The sequence below is a fragment of the Trachypithecus francoisi genome, unplaced genomic scaffold (genome assembly GCF_009764315.1).
Source record: "Trachypithecus francoisi isolate TF-2019V2 unplaced genomic scaffold, Tfra_2.0 Lachesis_group8, whole genome shotgun sequence".
NCBI classification, from domain to species: Eukaryota; Metazoa; Chordata; class Mammalia; order Primates; family Cercopithecidae; genus Trachypithecus; species Trachypithecus francoisi.
Window position 1 is genome coordinate 57,297,780 of NW_022681473.1, and position 10,495 is coordinate 57,308,274.

The 10,495-nt window shown below is 52.0% G+C and overlaps 1 protein-coding gene and 1 long non-coding RNA gene across 2 annotated transcripts in view; both read right to left on the minus strand.

Moving 5' to 3' along the window:
- The window catches only part of TUB (TUB bipartite transcription factor), an 88,182-nt gene that overhangs the window by 36,681 nt on the left and 41,006 nt on the right, over positions 1-10,495 (minus strand). The gene's annotated exons all lie outside the window — the stretch shown is intronic.
- On the minus strand, positions 472-9,812 carry LOC117081082. The gene is made up of 4 exons (XR_004436087.1): positions 9,771-9,812; positions 7,625-7,783; positions 2,355-2,411; positions 472-2,224 (listed from the first exon to the last, which is right to left on the minus strand). It is a non-coding gene; the product is annotated as an uncharacterized LOC117081082 (long non-coding RNA).

Below are 10,495 nucleotides of genomic sequence, written 5' to 3' on the forward strand. Positions count from 1 at the left end.
TTGGGGTAGTCAGGGCATTGGTGCCACCACTACTCTCTTTTTTGCCTATTTCTCTCAATCAATGGCCATTTTTTTCCATTTTCAGAGCCATGAATTAAGAGTGCCCAATTCAGCTGACCTGTGTGGATGCCCAGGATTAAGGCAGACTGAGATAAGCTACTCGTCTGCCCCTAATTCCTCTGGATAACCCAGGTATAGATTATCTGGAGGAAAAAAAAAACAAAAAACAAAAACAAAACAGGTAAGAAAAGCAAAGACAATTCTGATAATGGCTAATGAGAGGAGCACCAATCCCATTAGATATGAAAATACACAGCGGCAACAACTGAAGCAATGTGATGATGGACAGGAATCTCATGTGAAACTTCAATGGAAGAAAATAAGCAACCCAGAAATATACTCTAAGCACTTAATTTCTCTACAAGAATTTAGGGTTAATTACCCACCCCCCCCCCCAATAATACTAAATTTAAAAATGAGAGTATAAAATCATTATGACAGAAGTGTAAAATAAAGTGTCCTGTGGTTATCTGGAAGGGGACAAAGAGAGGTTGCAGAGCTATGAGACTGGGCTGATTTTCAGCATAAGCAATTGTAGGAGGTGGTTTGTTTAAAGAAAAAGCAAAGAAAAGATGGAATGGTTCAGCAAAGCAGAAAGGACACTGGGCTAGAAGCCAGGGGTCTGAATTTTAACCACAACTCCTCCCTGCGGAGTGATCGTGGGCTACATCTTTCTCATTTCTGGGCCTCACTCCAACATTTCAAAGACAAAGAATTAACACAGATGACCTGCAGCAGCCCTTCCTGCTCAGCCTTCTGGGATTCAATGATCATTCCCCATTTGTGGTTTCTACAGCAGGACTCAATGGAAGTGCAGAAAGAAACTCAGATCTTTCCTGCCCCAAATCGCAGAGTGACCTCGTAGGCCGGCTCTGTTCATTTCAGTACTGAGGCTCTCACTGCACCCAGCCCCATCAGCCACCGGGATCCAGAGATGACTAACACAGGGCACTGGCCTGTGAAGATCATGGGTTACTGGAAGACACAGATGGACACAGACAACAAACAATAATCCCAGGCGGTATGAAGTCAACCCAGCCAGAGGTGAAGACCCGTGGGGGCACAGCAGAGAGAGCCAGAGGAGTCTGGCAGGGGACCAGGCAGGGCTTTGCAGCAGAGACAGCCTTTGAGGCTGGGTATTAAAGGATACAGAGCTCAGTAAAGGTAGATGTGGCGAGGAAGCCACGGGAGTTAGGAAAGCATTGGGGTGGATGGCCTGCCTGGCTGTAACACATGGGGAATGAGTAGGGAAGAAGGGTCTTGGAGAGGTTATATGGGACTGGGGAAGTTGGTCTGGAACAGGGCCAGGCTGCCTGTAAACAAAGGGGAAATCGCAGGGGTGCAGGGGTGTGGTGGCGTTGGGGAAGTGATCCTGCCTGTGAGGGAGGGGATCATAGGCAGCCTTGGCAGCAGGGTCTGTGGCGAAGCCAGAGGGAAGCAAAGATACCAGTGAGCAGGTTCTTCAACAGCCGAGGGCAGAGCTGGATGCGCCAAGGAGGGGCCTGGGGTGAGTGGTACAGCTGAGGCAAGCCCATGGGACCCGAGGCAGGACAGCACAGCGGCAAGAAAAGCACAACTGAGGCCAGACAGCCTGGGCTCTTCGTCTGGGCTCTGCCTAACTGTGTAACCTGAGGCTGTTTAACCATTTCCATCTGTTTTCTTATCTGCAAACAAGTGGAATGCTTTTTAGGGACGTCAAGGGATTCCATGATTTAATAAAAGCTTTTAGCATGGTGCCTGCACTAAGTGCTATTCATGGTGGGGGCGATGATGATATAAGAGCTGCATGTTGGAGGAAGAGGGGTCTGGACAGTGACTCCTCAGAGAACCCAGTGGGAATAGCAGGTTTGAGAAGGGGTTGGGCATTGTGAGTTACTGTTCAGATGTGCCAGGTTTGAGTGTCTGCAGGCCAACCCATTGCAAGTGACTGGAAAAGTGCATCTGGAGCTTCGGGAGAAGACACGTGAGGAGAGCGAAATTCAGGGAGTCCCGAGCCCAGGAGGAGGCTGAGGCAGAGGCTCAGGGAAAGGTGCAGACTAAGGGAGAAGAGGGCTGACAGCAAAGACTTGAGTGTGTAGCTGTGGAATCCAGCATAGAAGCTCCTTGAGAATAGGGGTTTTCACTGTTTTGCTCCCTGCTGTATCTCTAGTGCCTAGTACAGTGCCTGGAAGAAAACAGGAGTTCAATAAATATTTGTTGAGTGAATACATGAGGAGAATTTTTCCTGTCATTCACTGTAAGTATTTTCTTAGGCACAAAATAGTAACAATAGCTAACATTTATTAAATGCTTACCCCGTGCCAGGCACCAAGCTAAAAGCATATAGGGTCCCATTTCATCTTTACGACAGTCTAAAGAGAAGGTACTATTATTATTTCCAGTTTATAGACCAGGAAGCAGGTCTCAAAAGGTAAAACAACCGGCTGAGTTCACACAGCTCATGAGGAGCAGAGCTGGGGCGAAACCCGGGGCTGCAGGACTCCCTGTGGGTGCTCTCCTAGACCCTGACTCAGCAAGAAAGGAAATGGAGCAACAATGCCCTATGCCGGCTCTCACATGCTCAGTAAAGAGGGACTGTTTTTAAATCTTGCTGGAGGAGGTGGGGAGCCAGAAGAGCTAGAGAAGCCAGAGAAGCCGGACCTCGTTGGTGTGACTTACAGAGTGAGGCCATTTCACAGGCCAGTATTTGGTGAGGCCAGATAGTGGAGGAATGGGAGCAGATCAGGAGCTAGGAGTGGAGCTGCCTGGAGCGGGAGAGGCAGGATGGAGGTCAGAAACTTACTGAGAGGAAGGAGCTCCATCTGTACACGGTGATGGTTGTGTGTGTGAATGTGTGTGCATTTGGGGAAGGTAGTGGGCTGCAAAGGTTGTCCAGAGGATTCAGGCAGGTCCAGAAAGATCCAGGGTTGTCCCAGGGTGACAAGGACTAGAGGTCATTTGCAAAGTACAGGGGCTGCACACCTGGCAGGCTGAGTTTGTGCAGGTCTTGTCACACCTCTTCAACCTGCTTTCATAACCAGTGCTGAAGTACTCAAACACCCGCAGTTATTACACTTTTCCTAGATGTGCGCTGCGAAGAGGGCATGAGGAGTCAGACAGGCTAGGCTTGCCCCAGGTCTTCAGCTCGCAGGCGACAGATTGGGATTCAGAACCCTGGACTCCTCTAGCTCCTGAGTGGTACTGCCCCAAGCAGGGTGGCTACCCTGGGAAGTCTGGGGCACCTTTGGCCTATCTCTCTCCAGGCTGTCTGGACCCTCTGCACAGCCCTGCTGCCTCCAGAGAACGAGGTTCATCACTCAGTACCCTGTGCACGGTAACTGCCTGGGATTGGGATCAGGGTCAGGGCATAGGCCGCAGAGCTGTACAGGGGCTGAACCCAGGGCCAGCTCCCTCTGGACTGCACGGAGTTGTTTTTGCCCCCATCCTTGCTCATTCCTGACTCATGCCAGGCCCTTCCAATTCCCTTCACCTCCATGCTTCCTGCCTCTCGTAATGCTCCTGCAGGGAAAAGGCTGTCATGCTGTGTGCCAAACAGAACTTCATGTCCAGCATCTGAGCAGATCTGTTGGTTCTGGACACTCTCCAAACATCCGGGGCTAGAGGAGAGAACTGCAGAGTGCCCATTCTTCCCCTGGCAGTACCCTTGGAGCCCCCCACGGCCTCAGGGGCCCTCAGGGCAGCCTCCCTCTGGGCTCCTTCCTCCTTGGCCAACTCTGGGGTGACATGATTAGCCACTGTCCAAGCACTGACCACCATGCACAACCCGTTTCATGTCTGACCAACCCCAGACTGGACTCTGAGCTCACAGAGAGAAACCCTTCACAGCGATATGACTCTGAGGGCAAGACGAGGGTCTGCAACCACAGAATCCACACCATCATTTATGTGTGGGCCTCCTACTATGTGCAGGAGTAGTGCTAGGGGCTTCCCATGCATTGTCACAAGGCCACACACAACTTACTTTTCAGATAAGGAAACCGAGGCTCAGAAACTTGCCAGGCTTTAACCCCTCCACTTCACCAAATTCATCATTACCCTTGGGTCAGATAAACCCTGAAGCATAGCTGCTCTTCCAGCTCTGCTCCTAGGTTTACCAGAGGGCATGCTGTCCCTTCCTTCACCCTTCACCCCGTCTACAGTGGAGGCCTATTTGGGCCCACAGATACACTCAACTCTGCTCTAGGTACTAGAAGAGGCAAATGGAAGGAAACTGACATTTGTTAACAACTATTCTTGCTGAGTGCTGTCATGTATTATTTTCTCATTCAATCTTGTTAACCGCTCTATAAGGAAGGTATGACTATCCCCATTTTAGAGAAAAGAAAGTGAGGCTCAGAGAGAACTGAGGTCACACAGTAAGGTATAGGTCTACCTGAATCTAAGACTCACACTTCTACCACATGAAATCACATCTTAACTCTGTCTCACTCCCATTGTGGAACCTGGGGCACATGCCATGTCTCCTCTGTCCATTACCACCTGCCCCAGCACCACCAAAGCCCTGGCCCCATGAGGAGCAGGCCAGGAATGAGAGGGAAAGGGAGTCTGCTTCCTTCCAAAAGCCTGGAGGACCTTAGTGGGCTCAAGACACCTGCTACCCCAGCAACATACACACTTCCCCCTTAGCCTGATGGCCACGATCCTGGCTTGGCCTCTGCAGAGAGGGACGCTTTCCAAGTCCAGGTGTGGTCTGGAATGATGATCCCCTGGCCAGCTTCCACCAATTCTCCTCCAAGAGGCTGGGCCTTGTTACCTATATTATACATTGGCCCTGTGTCCTCTCATCCCCTAGCATCCTGCTTCAACATGGAGAGGCCCCTGGGACTCCAAGACCTCCTTTGGTTGCACAAATCACTCTTCTGCTCCTACCAACAATATCCTGAGTATCCATAACTGTCTATTTGTTCCCAAGTTTGTGGAGTCCTCTGACACTATGATTTAAATTGCTGACTTCAAACCTTATGCTAGTTCCTCCTGCCCCACCAGCCATGTCTGCCCTGACTTACTCTCCTCCCTCATCTGGCCTGTCTGCTCTGAGATCCCAGGAGGCCCTGTGGCCCTACCTGCAACAGCCATGGCACCTAGTTTCCATCACTGGGTTTCATGCCCCTGACTCTCACTGTCCCTGCCTTGAGTTCCTGGTATCACTGAGGAGCCCCGTGTCATTATCTGCAGGCCACAATTTTTGACCCCACTTAGGTCAATATTCCCTAACACCCTCCTTTTCCACAACTCCCCATGCTTAGACCTCAGCCAAGACACGAGGGCCCAGACCTCAACAAATGTTACTGATCTTAGCCAGCCAGTCCTCTCTAGCCACCATGAGTCCTGGTTTTACAAGCACTAGGTAAACTCTTGGTGCAGCTCCTGGATGGTCATTAGGATCAACAGGCAGGTGTACTACAAGCCCCAAATCTGGTTTATCCCCATGGCCACAGTCATAAACATAATATGGTAATCTCTGCACCCAGAAGGCCACATCTGGGGTAAGAGGCTGTGCAGCCTGTCCAGCGGAGCTCAGGCACAGTCCATCAAGGTGGGGACAAGCATGGGGCCATGGGTTCTCCTTCTCCCTTTCATCTCAGTCTTCTCCCTGGGGCAAGTGATGCTGTTTTAAAACCATATTCATTCAACCTCAGAGCGTTGGAAGCTATGGCCCTGATGTACATGCTGGCCTATTGCTGGGAGACTGAGAACTGAGTAAGTCTGAAAACTCAGAGGTATCCATTTTTCCAGTCCTGATCCAGCTCTTAGACTCAGGACCAATCCTGCCATATCCCTGCAGGACAAATGATGCCCATCAGGTTCTCAAAGTCCTTCAGAGAATGTCCAATGTCACCGATCATTGAAACAACGGCATTAAAACAACTTGCCGCACCACTCCTGACCAAAATCGCAAAATGAGAAAAAAGAAAGTAAATAAAACAGCTAAAAATAAATAAAAATGATGAACCTTTATACTGCAGGGCTGTGGGGACAGCTATAGATAACTGGTGTCACAGTAAATGGGCTCAATATTTCTGGAGAACCATCTAGTAATATGTGACAAGAACTATAAAATTGTTCATGCCCTTTAACCTAGTAGTTCCACTTGGGGAATGCTTCCCAGTAAAATACTAAGAAAGTAATTTGTATGGAGATATTCATAGCCGTGATATTTATAATAGCAAGAAATTGGAAGGAGCCCAAAGGTTCAGCACTTGGGGATTGACTAAGCAAATTGGGTCGAGTGAACACTCCGGGATGCTTTACTGCCAGGAGGTGTGGACATGTGCAGTCTCGGGCAAAATGAATGTGCATCCTTGGGCCGGCAAGATGGGAAATAAACCGAATCAGATGGCCTCTGACTCCAGCTTCAACCATGGAAGCAAACGTGCAGTCGGCTACTTCATGCTGTCTTCATGTTAATTCAGTTAAGTCAGTAAACTTCATGTCAGTTATGAGGGTTTTAGAGGTCATTTATTTTACTTTCTTTTTCTAAAGGTCATTTTGAATTAACTGAATTCTTTTTTAAGGAGACATTTAAAATGCTAACAAGGAACTCTGTGGAGGAGATTTCATAACTGTCCTTGTGTGCGCTCATCTCCCGGGAGTCCTTTCTGACATCTCATCTCTCTTTCCTCGTGTCCATGCAGGAGGACCTGGGCTCACTCACGTGGCTGGACAGGGGCTGCTGTGGACCGGAGGTGCTGGGCTCTGAGAGAGCTGTGGGGGCCTCAGCGGGCCCAGACACTGTGATGGGGCAGTCCCTGGCCCTGATGCTCCGTCACACCCCTTCCTGAGCCTTCCTTCCTCTGGGGCCCACTCTGTGCTCCATGCTTTCTCCTGTGCCTCAAGAAGAGGTTACTGAAGAGCACAGCAGCCCTTCCTTCCTATGAGAGTGCAGATGACCTGAACACCTTCCAGAGACAATGTCTGAGTGTCTAAGGTGGCCCTGTAGGCAGGGCCTGGGCTTCTTGGCCTGGGGTAGGTGTCCCCCAAGAGCAGTGGTTTCCTCCCCCAGCTGCAGCCTGTCAGAATCACCCAGAGAGCTTTCTAAAATAAAGATTCCTGGGCCCTGCCCTAGAGTCCCTGTGGGCAAAGCCTGGGAATGTGCATGTTAAAAATATTCCTAGGGTTTCTCATGATGCAAACCACTGTTCTAGAGTCTTTGATGCCTAAGAAAGAAGGTTGTGAGCCTGCCTTCTTGGGTTCCTGGGTTCAAAAGGCTTTTATTATGAGCCAGCAGCCACGGTAGAAACTGCAACCCCTCATGTGTACGTACACATACACACACACGCACACACACCCTTCAGAGGAAGGCCCTGCCCAGTAGCCTAGAGCATCTGGGAGAGCCCTCCACAGGCCCCTGACAACGCCTGGCTCCCCAGCTCCCTAGAGGCCAAGAGCCAGCCTCCGCCTCAGCCAAGGCATGTGTGTCTCCCTGGGACTGCAACCTCCCAAGCTTTCTGGGCTCCCCACATCCTGTGGCAGGGTCTCCTGCTGCAGGAGCTCTTGGCCCATGCCCGCGGTCCCAGGTGTGGCAGTGGGGGCCTGCGGCCCCACCTGCCCAGGCCATACTTACGGAGTCATTTTATAAAGCTGCGTCCTCCTCTCAAACAGCGACCCTCCCCAGGCCCAGGACCACACCCCGGCCACTGGCGTGGCCTGGGCAGACTCCGTCTCACCGCCCCCTGTCTCCAGGACACTCTTCAGCTTCACATTGGCGCTTGAGTCCCCCAGCCTGTTGTCAGGAAACACCGAGAGTCGTCACCCTGCCCCACGAACCACCCTGCCAAGTGAGAACAGGCTGAAGCCTCCGTAGTCCTGGGGAACCGAGAACAGAGGAGGAGGAGCAGGAAGCAACTCCAGAGGTGGGGTCTCTTCCCAGCAGTTTTGGAGCAACTTTCTGAGACCTATCTGGGATGCTGAGGAGGTGATGGGGGGGAGTCACTTCTACTGGGTCCCCCTCCAAACTGTTCCTGAAGTAGCAAGAGAGCTGGGGGTCCCTGGAGTTCCCCAAAAGCACTGTCTCCAAGCCTGGGATCCGGGGGCCCAGTGTGGCCTTATTTGGGGATCTGGATCTCTTAGGGGTAGGGGCAGCGGCAGGGGGCAGGACAACTTCCAGGTGATGGGAGGGTCCAGTGTATGCAGGGACATGAGTGTGGGCTAAAGAGGCACAGAGCAAACTAGCAAGATCTCTGTCCCCTTTGAGCTGACTGTCATCCTACTCTTGCACCCCAGGATCTCAGGGCAAGGGGTGAGCAAAGCTGCCCCTCCCCAACTCCTAGGCTCCGTTCTGAGGGGCAGGGAGGGGAGCCAGGCATCGACTTCTTGGGATCTGAGGTCACACACACTTGAAGGACCCTGGTTTTCCCTGTAGAGGCACCGCAGGGTGTTTTCGTCCCCATCCTGAGGCCAGCTGTCTCATCCTCCCTCCCCACAGCACACGCCCCCACACACTGGTCTAGGCCCAGGCTTGCCTCAGTTTACTGAGCGTGCTCAGCTGTCACTGAGGTTTGAGGGAAGCTCTGTGGGGCTGGAGGGAAGCCAGGACACTACCCACTGAGTCCTCTCCCACACAGGTGGCATCGTTGCTGATGCCAGGCCCAAGGAAGGACGAAATGTGTTGTGTCCTGTTTAGAGACTCTCTGCATTTGTAGAGACAATGACAGAGAGCATCAAGGAACAAGGAGGCTGACCTGTGGCTTCACAGCACTGGGGCAGCAGAGAAGGGCCAGGGCCACACAGGTCCCACCCTGGGGCACCCTGATGGCTGGGGCTGGGGATAAGCCAGCCATCAGGCGGGGGCAAACTGAGCTGCATCCACTGCTGAAATCACGCGCAGCTAGGCAGAGCCCAGGCCTACGTAAGCGTGGACATAACGGTGACTGTGCTGTGTGGGTGGCAGGCAGGGAGTTCACACAGTGTCTGCAATGATGATGCTTGGTTTTCTCAGCGTGTGTTATTCCTCAGACTCCATCAGCTTCTATGTTGGCAAGGATTCACAGACCCCAAATACATACAACAGTATAAGGGATCTTCTGGCCCAGTAGTTTTCAGTTGGAAAACATCCTGTCATGAAGAGGCTAACAGAAAACATAAATGCAAGTGGCTCTGGATGAAGCTGGGGACAGGATGGGACTAGAGTTCCACACCCTCAGCCTCTCCCTCTCCATCACCCTCAACTCCTGCTTCCTGGAGATGCTCTGGGTGACCCTGGGGCTCCAAATGTCATTTGAAAATCAGTGGTATGGTCCAGCTTTCTTATTTTCAGATGAAGAAGCTGAGGCCCAGAGTGGGTAGAGATCTGCCAAAGGTCACACAGCAAGTTGGTAGCAGAGCCAGGGCTGGAGCTAAAACTGAGGCCCCATGACTCCTAACCACTGTGGCCTCCAGCTCCTAAGCCAGAGGTGGTCAGCAACCCCACCCATGGTTCTGACCTCCTCCAACCTTCTCCTGTCCACTCTCTGGCTTTCCTGCATGGAGGAACCTGGTGTCTGGACCACCCCTTCCAGAAACAAGGTCCAGACAGGCCTGAGTTCTTGGCCCTTCAGCATTAGATCTGGACCCTTGTGACTGTGTTCTCCACAGGTGACCTCTTCACTTTCTTGGCTTTCCCACCTGTCCACAGGGCTCCCAAATCTACTTCCTGATGGCTCCCCTGAGCTCCAAATGCCTCTGGGCCCCTCCAGGGGCACCTCTAACTCTCCAGGTTCAAAGCAACTCACCTTACTCCAGACCTGCTCTTCCTCCTGATTTTCTGGCAATGTGCATAGTCCTGCCATTCACTCAGTCATCACCCCAGAAAACCAGGCGCCACCCTAACCCTCTTCATCTCACCTGCGGCTCCACCTGTGAAGCCCTCCTATCAGTCCCCTCCCCTGTCCCCAGTGCCTCTGCCCAGATTGAGGCCTCACATGTCCCCAGCCTCCTTCTGGTCTCCTGGACTGCAGTTCTGCCTGCTCCAGGAACATTACACTTTTAAAAGCCAACCTGAGCATGTCACTTGTCTGCTGACAAGGCTCTTTCCACTGCTCCTCATTCCAAAGGATATAAACCAAGCTCTTCCATGAGGCTTGTGAGGCTGCAGGACCTGCCCCTTGACCCCTCTCCTGCCTTGCTCTGCTGTCTCCCCTCCAGGCTGCCTTTGCTCCAGCCACTCCTCAACTCCCAGCAGATCTCCTGAAAGAACTTTCTCATCTCCTGCCTCAGCACACACCCTCTTGTCTCTTCAGATCAAGGCTTTTCCAAATGTGCCCTTGGGTACTTGCTTCACCATCCCCTAGCATACTGTCGACTCCTGGGCACCACCCTGCCCAGACCTGCCAAAAGAGAATCTCTGCATTTTTAACACAGATCTGTGGATGCTGCACACTAAATGTTGAGAGGCACTGTTCCACTGAGCAGCTCCTCTTGTCCCAGTCTCCCTCCTGCCTCAGCTGGGCAATTCCTT